General features: G+C 40.0%; 1 protein-coding gene across 4 annotated transcripts in view; it reads right to left on the bottom strand.

Moving 5' to 3' along the window:
• ets (Ets protein) overlaps positions 1-13,023 on the bottom strand; it is a 32,813-nt gene that overhangs the window by 13,122 nt on the left and 6,668 nt on the right. The window contains exon 1 of one of the 4 annotated variants that reach the window (XM_026836218.1): positions 4,989-5,166. The exons of the other annotated variants lie outside the window; for them this stretch is intronic. The gene's annotated coding sequence lies outside the window, so the exon portion shown is untranslated. Of the gene's footprint in view, positions 1-4,988; positions 5,167-13,023 lie in introns of those variants that run through there. 4 annotated transcript variants of the gene reach the window in all.

The following is a 13,023-nucleotide window of genomic DNA, read 5'->3' as shown; positions in this document are numbered from 1 at the left end:
ATATTCAACGAAAGCTTTCATGCGGATGGTTTAATAGGTTCTTAGGAAAGGCATTAACCATATTAGGCCTGCTAAGTTTTATAAAAAAAGGAAATAAAACGTTGATCTACTCTAACTCAACCACGAAACTAACTGCAGGAAAGTGCTTGTGGAGAAAAGGTTCAAGTTTAATCTATAAATAAACTCATATCGACCAATCAACGATCAGCAGTTTCTCCTAGCTGCAATTACCGGGGATTCCCCTTCCACGTCACGAATCAAGTGCTGCTGGAAGGAAACGGTTACAGAATCACGTGGAACAGCTTTTACGCGGCGGTGCAGAGACGCCGAAAGGTGCTTGTGACTTAACAATGCGACCGCGAGCCGAACCGCTCAATCTCTATGCAGTTGAGGCTTGTGCGAAACCTCAAAGCGATTAGAGCTAGCGCCGGTGCCAGCGGCAAAGGGGAAACGGGGGTTAGGGGGTTAAGGCGCCGGCAACTCCGTATTTGGGGCTTGGGGTTTAAGAGAAAGAGCTGGGTAATATTTATTTGTTTCAAATCCAGTGTTTGTTGTCACTAAGCGTCTATGGAATACGTAGCTTCTAAAATTAACCCATACGGGAAGTTATGACAGTTTAACTATCCGATCGTTGGCCTCGGCAATATACATGTAAATTAATGAACCCCTTGTGATGAAATGATTCATCTTTTCCAACAGTCGAGAGAAAATGCTTTTTATAAGTAATTGAGATTTTTTCAAAGTTTAGTATATAGTGGGTTGGGGTAAAATGATTTCCATTTTCTATTTTATCGGCACATTTAATAGTAAACAAAGAATATTTGCAGAGTTATTTAACCGTTATATTTCGCCACTCCTAAATAGCGTCAACACGATTACGAAATAAACGATATTCATCTTACTCCATAATATATAAAATAAACGATATTCATCTTAGTCAGTTTTTGAAATATTATTTTTTCAAAAACACGTCGAAAAATGCGACAATCCACAAAATAAGTCCACTTAAAAAGCCTAAAATATCGGCAAGATTAACGATGGAGCAATTACCCAATACCCAAACGGGCGACACCATAATCCAACCTGGAACCTGAAGAATTGAGAAGCGGTCTATGGGTGCGTGTATGCCCGATCCGCTCCATTGCAAAACGCGTTCGTAGAGCAAGTATACGAGAGCCATCGGTTTCCGAAATGGCGAAGACCTGATTCCAAGACTTGGGAAATTCTGCCGTTGAGAATGCATCGGCGATTGATAGCACATGCGCAAACATATACGGTTTCTAAAGTAAATTCCACGGGAAGAGATATGGATTTTGCGGTGATCGGTGGCTACGGGTGACCTGTTGGAACTATATGTATTGCGCTCAGTTTTGAACGTGATTGAGCGCTGTTGGGGAATTTGAAACTTGGTTGCAGGTTTCAAGTGATTTGAAAAATGGAAGCTTTGTGCTAAGAAATTCTATTTGATTAAGAGACTGACGATCTACCATTTAGGCGAAACATATATTTCTTATATTATAAAACTTGTTTAACTTCATTTTTATCTATAACGTATTTCGTAGCCAGTATCCTTACTGTATTTCTTTACACAGAATCATCCTGTTCTATGAGCACGAGGTTGAGGTTAGATTCATAAAATTTATTGCAGTTTTTTCCTTAATTCTGTTTTTTGGGAAAAAAGAAAATCATCGCCTAAATTTCGTAATTTGACTGTGGCGTGATTTATTCGTTTTCCCATTAGATCACAGTGTTTATATAAACTGATTTGAAAAGAGAAGGGTTCAACCTCATTTGCTAACACTATTGTCGCAATGTTACAAAACATGGGTCGTGGGGTTGAGACGCTTCCCACACTATAAGACCCTTCGGTGTGCGTCTAGCGTATAGTGAAATTAGAGCCGTGATTGAGATGCGCTGATCTTGGTAGTGATTAACAGTAAAGTTTAAAGGCGTTGGCCCTGTCTATACTACGGCCGATCTGGTTCCGCCCAGTGAAGCGAGAACTGTCGGAAGAAATCCATTATCAGCGGGTCTACATGTATGTGGCAAACATGGATTTAAAGAGACCACATAGTGAGCTCGCTTTACAACGTTGCTCTTGACTGCATACATACAGGTCTATTGGAGTAGTTTGGGCTGGGTCATACCGACGCCAAGGCCGGTGGGAAGGGGCGATTTTATGAATGGAGAGGCGTGCGAAAAATTGCTTGGTTTTACCGGACGTCTGGCCTGCTGTATGGCGGTAAGCACCTCTCGAGATTACATTCGATTTAGGTGGCGCAACTTTGTCGACCCTGGATATTAAGCTCGGATGTTTTTGGGGTCGACTTCAAACGGTACGCGTGTTGACAAAATGGAGTTACAGCCGACGGCGATGCGGTGGGGGAAAGATTTCTCATAGAAAATCTCCCGGTGCTATTGCGTGACTCGCTTTCCGTCGTAAAATATCTTTTACTGTCACATTGGCGACACATTTCGCTCGCATGAAAGTAGATTGGAAAATATCGGCTGCTACGGTCGCACACAAGCAAATTGGGACAGGAGTATTACCAAGTCAATATAAAAGATTTCATAAGCTTATTCCAACAAGATTTTATATAGTAATGAATGACCATATTTAATCAATTCATTTTGAAGAGTGAGCAATACCGGTATAACTCCCCCGCCATGTTTTAACTCTTTTTTAGCTCAACAAATGTAATAACCAATTTAAGACTTGTTAAAATAAGCGATGTAATATTTGCTAAGATGACGTGGCGCAAAGGATATTAAAGCACGTCAGTTTTATTGGCTTCGCACCTCTTTGTAAACGCTGGTTTCAGTAGGCTAGTGTCCGGTTTCCCACGTATTTCTTACCCCATTGCCCTGACCTATGTCCAGGCATCACCCAGTTACTGACCGAAGGTTCGTGTTCATATTATGGGGTGAGATTCGGACAGGTGGAAGCAGACTTTCTCACGGCACAGAAGCTGCATGAAATAATCACAAATATTTGCTCTGGTCGGGTAAATATATCGACTGTGCTTTTCAGGGGGCGTGTAGGCCCAGCGCAACGGTCAGCCTGTCGGCGCGTTTGAAGTACAACAGCCCTAAATGGGAATGGACCTAATTAAAGCGGCGTTTCAGTGCAAGTGGTCTGTAAAATTTTAGCGCGTTGTAAAAACGTCAAGGAGAATGCAGTCCGTGGGACAGACTGCTGAAGTCCCGCGAAAGGGCAAGCGCTGCAACGTGTACTTTTGCTTTTTGTCGACGCGAGCTTCGAACAAAAGGTTTGGCCAAAATTGCACGGTCGTCTAACCCCAAATTCTAACTTTTGGGTGCCCCTTAGATGGCAGTGTATAGAAGGGCAAAGAGATTGGTAGGCGTGCGATAAAAGACATCTGGGTTTACACCTGTCGTTGCGGGCAATACAGCTTGTTCGACAGTGAGTGCTTGTCTAGAAAGCGGATCTGTTCACTGGGGCGGAAACTGGGCTTTGTGGAAATTTTGAACTCGGCCTCTATATATGTGCAGGGTGTGTTGACAATTATGGTGGACAAGACGATTTTAACCAAGCGAAAAAACTCGCGTTGGTGCAGCGTCGTCTTTTTAACCTAACAGTGTATATTTTTTATCCATTTTTAACAATTTGTCCTTATTGATTATAGATTTTTCCAACAAAAGTGTAGAATATCTAATAGAATATGTACACCGACAGTTTTGTGGAATCCAAAAAATAAAACCAGATCCATGGGCACACAGAACAATACTACTTCATCCATGCATCTATAGGCATAAATTAACGCCACAAAGCAGTAAAACTGCTTAGCACTCGACCACAAAATCAAATGTCGCAAAATCCATTTAAAAATCTATTTGTAAACATTGTACGGTTTGCGTGACAGAGAATTGTGAGTCAACATCGTTCTGGGATGAGATCACCAGTAATACAAACGGACGATAGTAACCTTTCGAGTTACAACTGCCGATGGTGGTGAGGCGTTTAAGGATGGGCTGCGTATATTTTCACACAATCTTCATTCAGATAAATGTCTATGATGGGCATACCGCATTTTCTACGAAAATAAAGGCGCTTATACCGCACTTTTATGAAAATATAGGCATACCGCATCTATATAGAAATACACCGCATGTTATTGTATAATGCATGAAATAGGAAAATGCCGCTAGATAATATAAGAGTATCGCATTTATAATACGGTATATCCCTTGTAATTCGAGACAGTCATATTTCATGCAAAATGTCAGACAAATCCTGGAGTTGCACATGTGATAGACTTAGTCAATGCAAAAGAAACAAACCTATAGCAGTAAAATATTCTAAAATTTAAGTGTGTATTTAAATATACGGTTTCCTATATGATATTTAGCGGACTTTGAGTTTTGATTACTTGTTCTAATTAGAACAGAATGACTGTTGCCAAAATAAACTAAGCTATATTAAAGTAGTGACGCACGCGAGGGTAAAAATAGTCAGGGTACCTCGTAGGTGGGGTCGGTTTACGTATTACTCGGTTTTTGTCTGCTACGTCATGTCCTGTTTGTAAGCAATGCGGCCACAGGCGATTCGAGCGCGGGATTTGACATTGTCCCACGGGTTCTGTTGACAAACAACTAAATTCTCATTAAAACTTCGATGAGGCGCTTATTGGGTAACTCGGTCACGTGTGAGTTTACGTCCCACCCCCTATGTGACGTCACAGAACGAAGTGGCGCCGGTGTTGAGTTACGGAAGACAATGATAGTGGGGTTGCTTACATTGCGCTGAGTATTGCGATTTCAGTTGTAAAACTATCGGAGTTATTAGAAACAAATAATGCGGAAACACCAATGCGCATATTTTATTGAAGAAAGTTTTGATACCTCATGCAAGCCTAATGTGAGCCTTTGCGACGGTGTGTGCGCTGAAAACCGAATAATTTTGGAAATTAAGGAACATAATGCCAAACTGAGCAAACGTAGTCACATTATAGAGAAATCTGCATTACCTTGACAAGCCATTGACCCTCGAATTAGAGGTTACCACACACATAGTCGTTCTGTGCGGCTAAGCAAGCAGTTTGTAACCCTGACTGCTCGCAATCGACGAAGTGATTGGCTTTGCTCCAACGAACTGTAAGCACAGACGGCTTGTTGCACAAAAGAAAAGTTCCGGAGGTCGACGTTGTGTTTGTTTGACGGCAATCGCAACCTAAGATTGGGTGCTTTGTATAATGCAGCGCTCTGTACAATGGACTCGCCTGCCGAGGTTAATTTAGGGGCTCATGGTCAGGGCCTGCGAAGTGGCCTTAAAAGTCGAGCCTCGTGCAGTGAAAGGCTCGCTGGCGACTCTTCAAGTGGTCTGGTACCATGCCAGCCACCAGCCTTCGTCTAAAAGATTAAAATCGTGGCGTGTTCACCACTGCCTGCCAAAACATACGACATGCTATGGCAGTGTGGGAAACGCATGCGCACAGCAGCGGCTGTGTTTTTACAGCTACCAGAAACAGGCAATCAGGTTAAAGCTTTCCGGCAATTGGAAAGTAAGACGCAATGTGCTGTTGGACTAATACAGCATAACCGCAATATGTCAAAACGTTCATCAAATGTCTATTTAAAGTATTTATGTTGAATCGAAGCCTTTAAAATAAAATCAAGCGACAAAATACAAATGGCGTGCAGCGTTTCCCCTATAGACGGCCATTTTTTAACAAACATGCGATACAGCCGCATCAGTTTTTTAAAAACATGTTTCGCTTATAACTTATAACGTTCTACTTTTTATGAATTGTTATCACTTTTAGTGCAATATTTGAAAATCGTTTGTGAGAATACGGTTATATAATTCTGTAAATAATATTTGTTTACTACCAAACGGGACGATAAAAGAGAAAGAAAACATCAACCATTTTACCCCAACTGAATATTTCGATACTTTTTGGAAACAAGTTACGACAATGTTTCAGTTCCTAAATTCAGCTTAAGCATTACAGCAACCAACCATATATAAACTAATAGTAATGCGATATACACATTACCGGATCTTTCGTTGAACCTTTACTGCAGCGTAAATGCGTGTAACCGCTAGTGTAACAGCCTACTACAACATTTTACATTAACGACAAGGTATGTGCCATTGAACGACAGAAAAATAGACGTCCGTCCAAGGGTGTGTGTGTGTCGCGTTGAAATATAAAAGCGCATACCACATGGCAAATACATTGAACCGTGCTTTACCCACGCACCGGTAAGTGTTAATGGAAGTTATTTCAATTAGCTACGAATCTCAGTGGATATAAAGAACTTTTATCATGTTTTTAGCAGAATTTCTTATGCTTTAAAATGTCATTGGTTGCACACTGTACTTGCATGGAAAAGATCAAGGCAAAAGTTTAACAAAACGTTTGCTTTCTGTTGGGTTGAATATCAAAGCGGTCGCCGAGAGGTAACTCGAACGCCGGACGGTCATACGAATCGGAGAAAATCCGGTTCGGATAAGGAAAATGGAAAACAGAGAAATTTGCAGTGACGCAGCAAAGGGGTGCTCTTTTCGGGACATGACGGTTTTTGTCTTTCAAATATTGCGACGTTTGGAAACAAAAGAAAATTTAAGTACTTGAGTACCGGGGCCATGTCGCCTTGACTGTTGACTGATGATATGTGTTGGTTTAGGGATCATCGAGAAAAGATTATGCATTGAAATCTGAGCTCGACATGAGACGCCGGCTTAAGTGTTTTATTGCTTTGGCTCGTGCGACCAACTTCAAGAGAAGACTGATCTCTAAATTCCACCCAATGATTAACCCTTTATTGCGTTACTGTTTCGAGTTTCTGAGCCTTTGTGCGCCTTTCTGTAAGTCGGTTTACCAAGCTTTGTGGTTATTGCGAAATTCGATCTGTTTTGGGCGGCCTGTTTAAAATCAGAAAATTGAGAAATATTTTCAGAAATTGTGTTTATAAATTAGAAAAAACTCATTCATTGGAATTTAGTATTGTGGGGTAAGATGGGACGCCTTTAGATCATAATAACCCCCCACCCCCCAAAAAAATTGGAAATTACACATCAAGTGTTACTACACGCCTATAATACTCCGCACCCATAACAAAAATGTCGCGTTTTAAACCAACACTTAATGATGGTCAAAATGAAAGAAAATTATTGGTGTAAACAACCTAGAAGTTATAAAAACAGGACAGAGATAAAAGACTTATCAAAGAAAATAGTCCAAATCACCACCATTCAATACAGCTTAGGTGTGACTTAAACGAATCATCCAATTTGCCAGCAGGTCTGTGCTCCAAGTGGAAAAGACGTTTCTGGACCAAAACACGAGTTTCCTGCCTTCCACACGCCACATTGTGTTGTCATAATCAGCACCGTACGACAGCTGACGTGTGAAGATAAGATGCAATCCGCCCGCCGTACGTTAATTTTTCTTCGCTAATATAACATTTAAAAAGCGGGTGTTTAATTTTACAGCCTACAGAAAAGTGTCACTGCGGCGGATTGCTCATACTAGCAACACGTGAACTTGCGAGGTGGCACGCGACAGGACAGACTCTGGTTTTTCACTGAAATATAAACATATCTTCCTTCCGCTACAGTTGAAACCATAAGCTTGTCGGAGAGAAGTCGCTCACGGGTCAACGAAAGGAAACCGAATATCAAAAAAAGTTTTTAACATTGGGCTCGAATTCGTATAAGATTTGGCACAAAATATTGCTGCTAAAAATCGAATATCAAATATAAGTTTCAAAACTGCTCAAAAAACTATATGTATCTGGCACCAATATTGCTGTTACAACTTTCGTTTGACGGAAACATAAATCAGACAACTGTATGCGATAGATATATATTTATGTTCATATAGATTATTTTTAATGAGTTTTTAATTGAAATTTACACCGCTAAATTTTAAACTGCCCCTAAAAATACGCCTCTGTTACGACTTGATTTTTCACGCAGGTGTTCCGGTGGATAAACATAGGGGTTAGCGAGTCAAAACGACCACTTACCGAGCGACGGCAGCCACTGAAATACAAACAACACCAGCAGTTGAACACACAAAGAGATTACGGTTAGACATAAGAAAGTAGTTATACTTGGCGGTAACTAAGGGCTTGGTCAAAATTTAAACATTGCCACAAAAAAATCTGAAGCGGGATTTTAGTATAGACAAGAGAGCAGTCGCCATTCTGCAGCCGTCGCTACACAAACAGAAGATAGACTTCGAAAACGGCCCATCGAACCTCAGCGAGGCCTGCGCTGCCTCAACGCCTATTTAATCCACTCAGCTGCGGGTTTGTCACAACAAATTAATTCAAAATGGTCATCGCGTCGCCTACAGTTCATAAAATGGCGAAAGTGAGAGATTTTTCGTGTGAACGTAGAAAATGGAACCGCTAATTTGCGAAAATATCCTGCACCAAAAACGTTTTAACATAATGCGATGCAATGCATAGATTTTGAACAATAACTTTAATATATAAACAACTTTACAATTAGGATAAGAGGTCAAGCTTGTGGTATCCCAATTTCGTGTACATATAAACAAAGCATTTTGTTTTTTGGGGGATAATGAACGCATTCTCATTTTTCATAAAAATACAATATTGAATGAACAAATGTAACTTATTTACCCTCGCATGGCGGGGCAACGGCAGTCGTCGTTATAATATATGTGTTCTGTTTCATACATCTTAAGTTTTTTTTTTATATTACCTTAAAAAACTATGGTGTTCTAATATTACAAAGCTTGCAACAAAAGTATCGCGTGTCCAATAACTGGCCCACCACAAAGCACACCTATACACTTTCATACAAACTTCTCGTTTAACAAATTATCGCTGTACAAACATGACCTTTTCCTAGCAAAGTAGGGGTTCCTGCTTTCATGGACAGCAGGTCAACATGTGGCATGTTAGGCAATGAAAGTGACTTGTCTAATCCGCCGCTGAAAAATCAACCCTTCGGATTAACTTGTTTCACTTTCTAATCTGCTCAGTTACTTTCGAATACCAGCTTTCGGTAAAGCAGGGATTAAAATGCACGGAGCTCTTTAGGAATTTTTCAAAAAAATGACGGACATTTTTTGTGAATAATCCGCTTACGGCGCAAAAAATAAAACCCCAAAAAAACTAAGAACGAAGAATACCTCAAACGAAGTTTTAAAACAATAAGTTTAAATTGTAGACAATATCGTTTTGGCAATTTAACAAAAATTAAGATAAAACATAACATTAAGACAACACATAATCGCCCCCTAGCGAGTTGGACTCATAGCTAAAGATACCGCTTGGTGCCCCCACACATAACCTTGCTAAAATAAACATTTTTATCATTGCTACAACAGTGAATATGTACAAATAAAAGTAAGAAGCTAAATACTATTAACTATACAGTAAACAACTTGTAAAACAACCCTGGAAGTATTTTACAGGGTAAATTTTAATTTGTTTATATATTATAGGTTGGGGATCGATGGGACATCTTTTTATTCTATTTTCTCGTCCCATTTTGTAGTAAACGAATAACACTCAAACAATTATAAAATCATTTCCTTATGAATCCCATAGATCGTTGTTAACTACTTAAAACAGGATCAGGATGTTTGAATATTATGTGTTAAAGGTGTCCTATCTTACCCCATAGTAATATATACAGGAACTACAAAAAGAAAAAGTTGACAAAGTTGACAAAGTTTGTCAAAAGTTAACCTTATGAAAAAATTATATTTACCGCCATTTTAAAGAACGGGAACCTAAAATGAACTTCACTCTAAAATTCGTAGTTTCATATTAAATCATACGGGCAATCGGGTTTAAAATGGCGAAAATCATTTAGCCTACCACACAAGGAGTTATAACTATTTCACGCGTCGTCGACCGTTTCTTGCTTCTGATCAAATATAATTGCTGTCATACCGATGCGGTAAAGAACTTCAAAAAGATTGTTTATTTTTTAAGGCGACAGTCATTTGATTATTGCTAAAGGGTGTTAGCGGTTGGGAAAATGGGTTTGGAATATATGTGGACTATTAGAACGTCCCTGTTTGGTATATAGTAGGTGGGGGAGACGTGATATCTTTAACACATAATATCAAGATATCCGAATCGTGTTTCTGACAATTAATAACGGTCTATATGAGAGTCGTGGGGATACGGCTTTATAGGAATTTAAAACGACAGTCGTTAAAACACGCTGTTTTATAAGGAACAATATGTACAACATTTTAGTATTTATTTCAAAAAGTTTAACTGAAAAACAGCATACATGAGTTTGGGGGAAAAGAAACCACTAAGCTTTATCGTTCGTCGTTGGCAGTTGTGTATTTCGTTTGGCCCCACAGAAACGCATTATCTCTTTGGAATGATTCGCTTTAATAATCTCCATTGGGGTTTGGTTATTGGCTACGTTTTTACAGGTGGCTTTCATTTAGCCACGATAAGGTCTTTTAAATCACAAAGCAAATCTCGGCAAATTCGCTGAGTACGCGGTGAATCAGAGATATAAATACACGGCGTGCGTATGCCAGACTTGTTTCAGTGGCGCAATCGCGTGATAGCATCTATCTAGGCCTAAAATCGTGGAAAATTTTATTCTTTCGTTTCAATATTGGACGGCTCGCACGTGGAGTGCGTTTATCAAAGGATCTGTTATTATTAAACGTCGTCGAAGCGGAACAGAAGCAACCTTCAATGGAACATTTAAGCCAGGGACGTGTACCTATTTTGAGGCCAAAACGAGTAGTTGTAAATTTTTAATGGCTGCCGTAGTCCCGCCTCGCTTGAGAGGAGTCAGCCATTGAACTTCATGGCGCGTTACGCCGCCTATCAAACCCCGGGACGCGGACGACTGGGACTGAGGGACGCTACTCGCCGCTAACGGTGAATGTTATTAAATTTTTCGCATCATTTGCATGAGTCGGACCGTTGCCGCTTGGCAGGGCTATTGTTGTCTCAGCGTGCCGCGCACTTCAAGCGGGACAGAGCGGGGTGCGCGTCAAAGCCCTCCGCTTGTTTCAGACACGACCTAACCGTTAATTAAGTCTGTGACCGAGCGTAGCAGCGGGGGGCTTGGGAGCGTGTGCGGCCCCCTAAAAAAGACAACAAACATCGCAAATGTGTTTTTACTCGGTCGACTTTTAAGACTTTCACTTTATTCATTTCGGGCGCGCAGGTGGCCGACAAACCGACCGTGAATCAACAAGAGTCAGAGCACGGTTGAAACATGAGCTTCTTGGAATTTTGTGAGGTGACGTAACCGGCCCCTGCCACAGCGAGAATTAATATCATAATTAAAATATCGTTTTAAAGGCCCCACGTTCCAGTTACTAAGGCGAGACGTAACTCCGGATAATTAACGCTATTTGTACGTGAGAAAAACCAAGTACCTGTTTGGTTTGGATACCTTTACACAGGCGAAAGCAAACATGTTATACATCCATCATTTGTGGTTGCAGAAACACCATAAAACCTATACGGTCTATACTGGTAATGCGGCGTAGACGATGAATTAATTGACCCACTCTATTCAATTCTTCACAATAGGAAGCATTGTGGGTGCAACTTATTTTTACCAAATATTACCACTTATCATAAAACCACCACAGACGGGCCGTTTAACATGGGATGTAATTATATAACGACTGATAGAATTATGACATTTCAATTGGGCCAGCGGAAACTATAAGTGTTAATAATCTATACAGGTTATGAGAATTGCGAGTTTTTCTTCGAAAAACGCTAAAAAATGCGAGTAAAATCTGTATTCGGTTATTTTTAGCTACATGATAAATCGAAACCCAACCGAATACATTCACTAATCATTCTAAAATACACATTTTAACCAAAGAGAGGAATTCCTAAGTGGTTTGGCAACATTAACTGTAGTTAAACATCCAAAGCGACTTGTATATTTGACAAGCTAATTCAACCATATAGTTGAGGCCACGGTTCAGAATGCAAGGTGAAATGTAACATCAATCGAAAACATGCGGAGGTGGAAAACAAATGTAGGAATGACACGCGCGTGTGAAACGTGTTTACTTATGCCTATCTGTCAACAACGATGGTGCGGTATATACCTCACGAAAAATGGATTAACATTGTCCCAACGTATTGATGCATGTATTGCGTATTGACTTATACGTGGAAATAACGTTTTGATTAAAGATGGTATATAGGAAGTTCTCTAAAAATTAAAAATTGTTTTTTTTTTTTAATTTAATAGCGGACATTTTGGAATTAATGAAGTACGTACATATAGTATAAAAAGCTGTGGAAAAAAAACAGCATTTGTTTTTAAAATTCAATTTGCTATTTTGTTTGTTTGTTTGTTTTGCTATGTTATGCAAATTTATCGTTGTGGCAAGATAGTACATGTTTTCGTTCCCTTCTCTCGTTCAATTTGGCGGTAAACAAGAATATTTCAAAGTTAAAAAAACAGTAACTATACGCGACTCTAACAGGGCGTTGTTAAAATAACAATTAGGAAACATGGGATACATAATATCCATCTCACCCCACAGTACCGCGTATAAGGCTTTCTACATCCTTTGTATCAGAGTTCAAACAAGTTGAATAAAAATAGTTTAAACAGGAAAGGCGGCATTTTTGTATAAGGGAAGCATTAGTGGTGGCTTGTGCGTGAAACATTTGTTGGCAAATGTTTCGTTCCAGCACTTAGAAATAACAGGAAACCTCAATCGGTATGTTGTACACATCCATTTCCGTGGAAAGAAACAGCACGACCTGCAAATAAGTAATGCTGCTGCGGCCCGGTGACTTCTCGTGTCGCTGTTGGAATATTTTGGGTACAGTAGCCGTTAGGGCAAATGTATTGTATTGAGTACTTGGATATATTCGGTTTTAAGGGTTGGTACGGAGCCGCGTGGATCAGTTGGGGTCAATTGGGATACATACTGCTAATGGTATGGTAGGGTGCTGTGCCAAGTCCACTAATTCGTGCGGTTAGCGCTCGAATCTAAGATTGGGCGAACAGGGTTGGCATGATTGATATTTGGCAATTTTAAAGCAACAAAA

This window comes from Ciona intestinalis, chromosome 10, assembly GCF_000224145.3.
Source record: "Ciona intestinalis chromosome 10, KH, whole genome shotgun sequence".
NCBI classification, from domain to species: Eukaryota; Metazoa; Chordata; class Ascidiacea; order Phlebobranchia; family Cionidae; genus Ciona; species Ciona intestinalis.
This window is presented reverse-complemented; position numbering and strand designations above follow the sequence as displayed.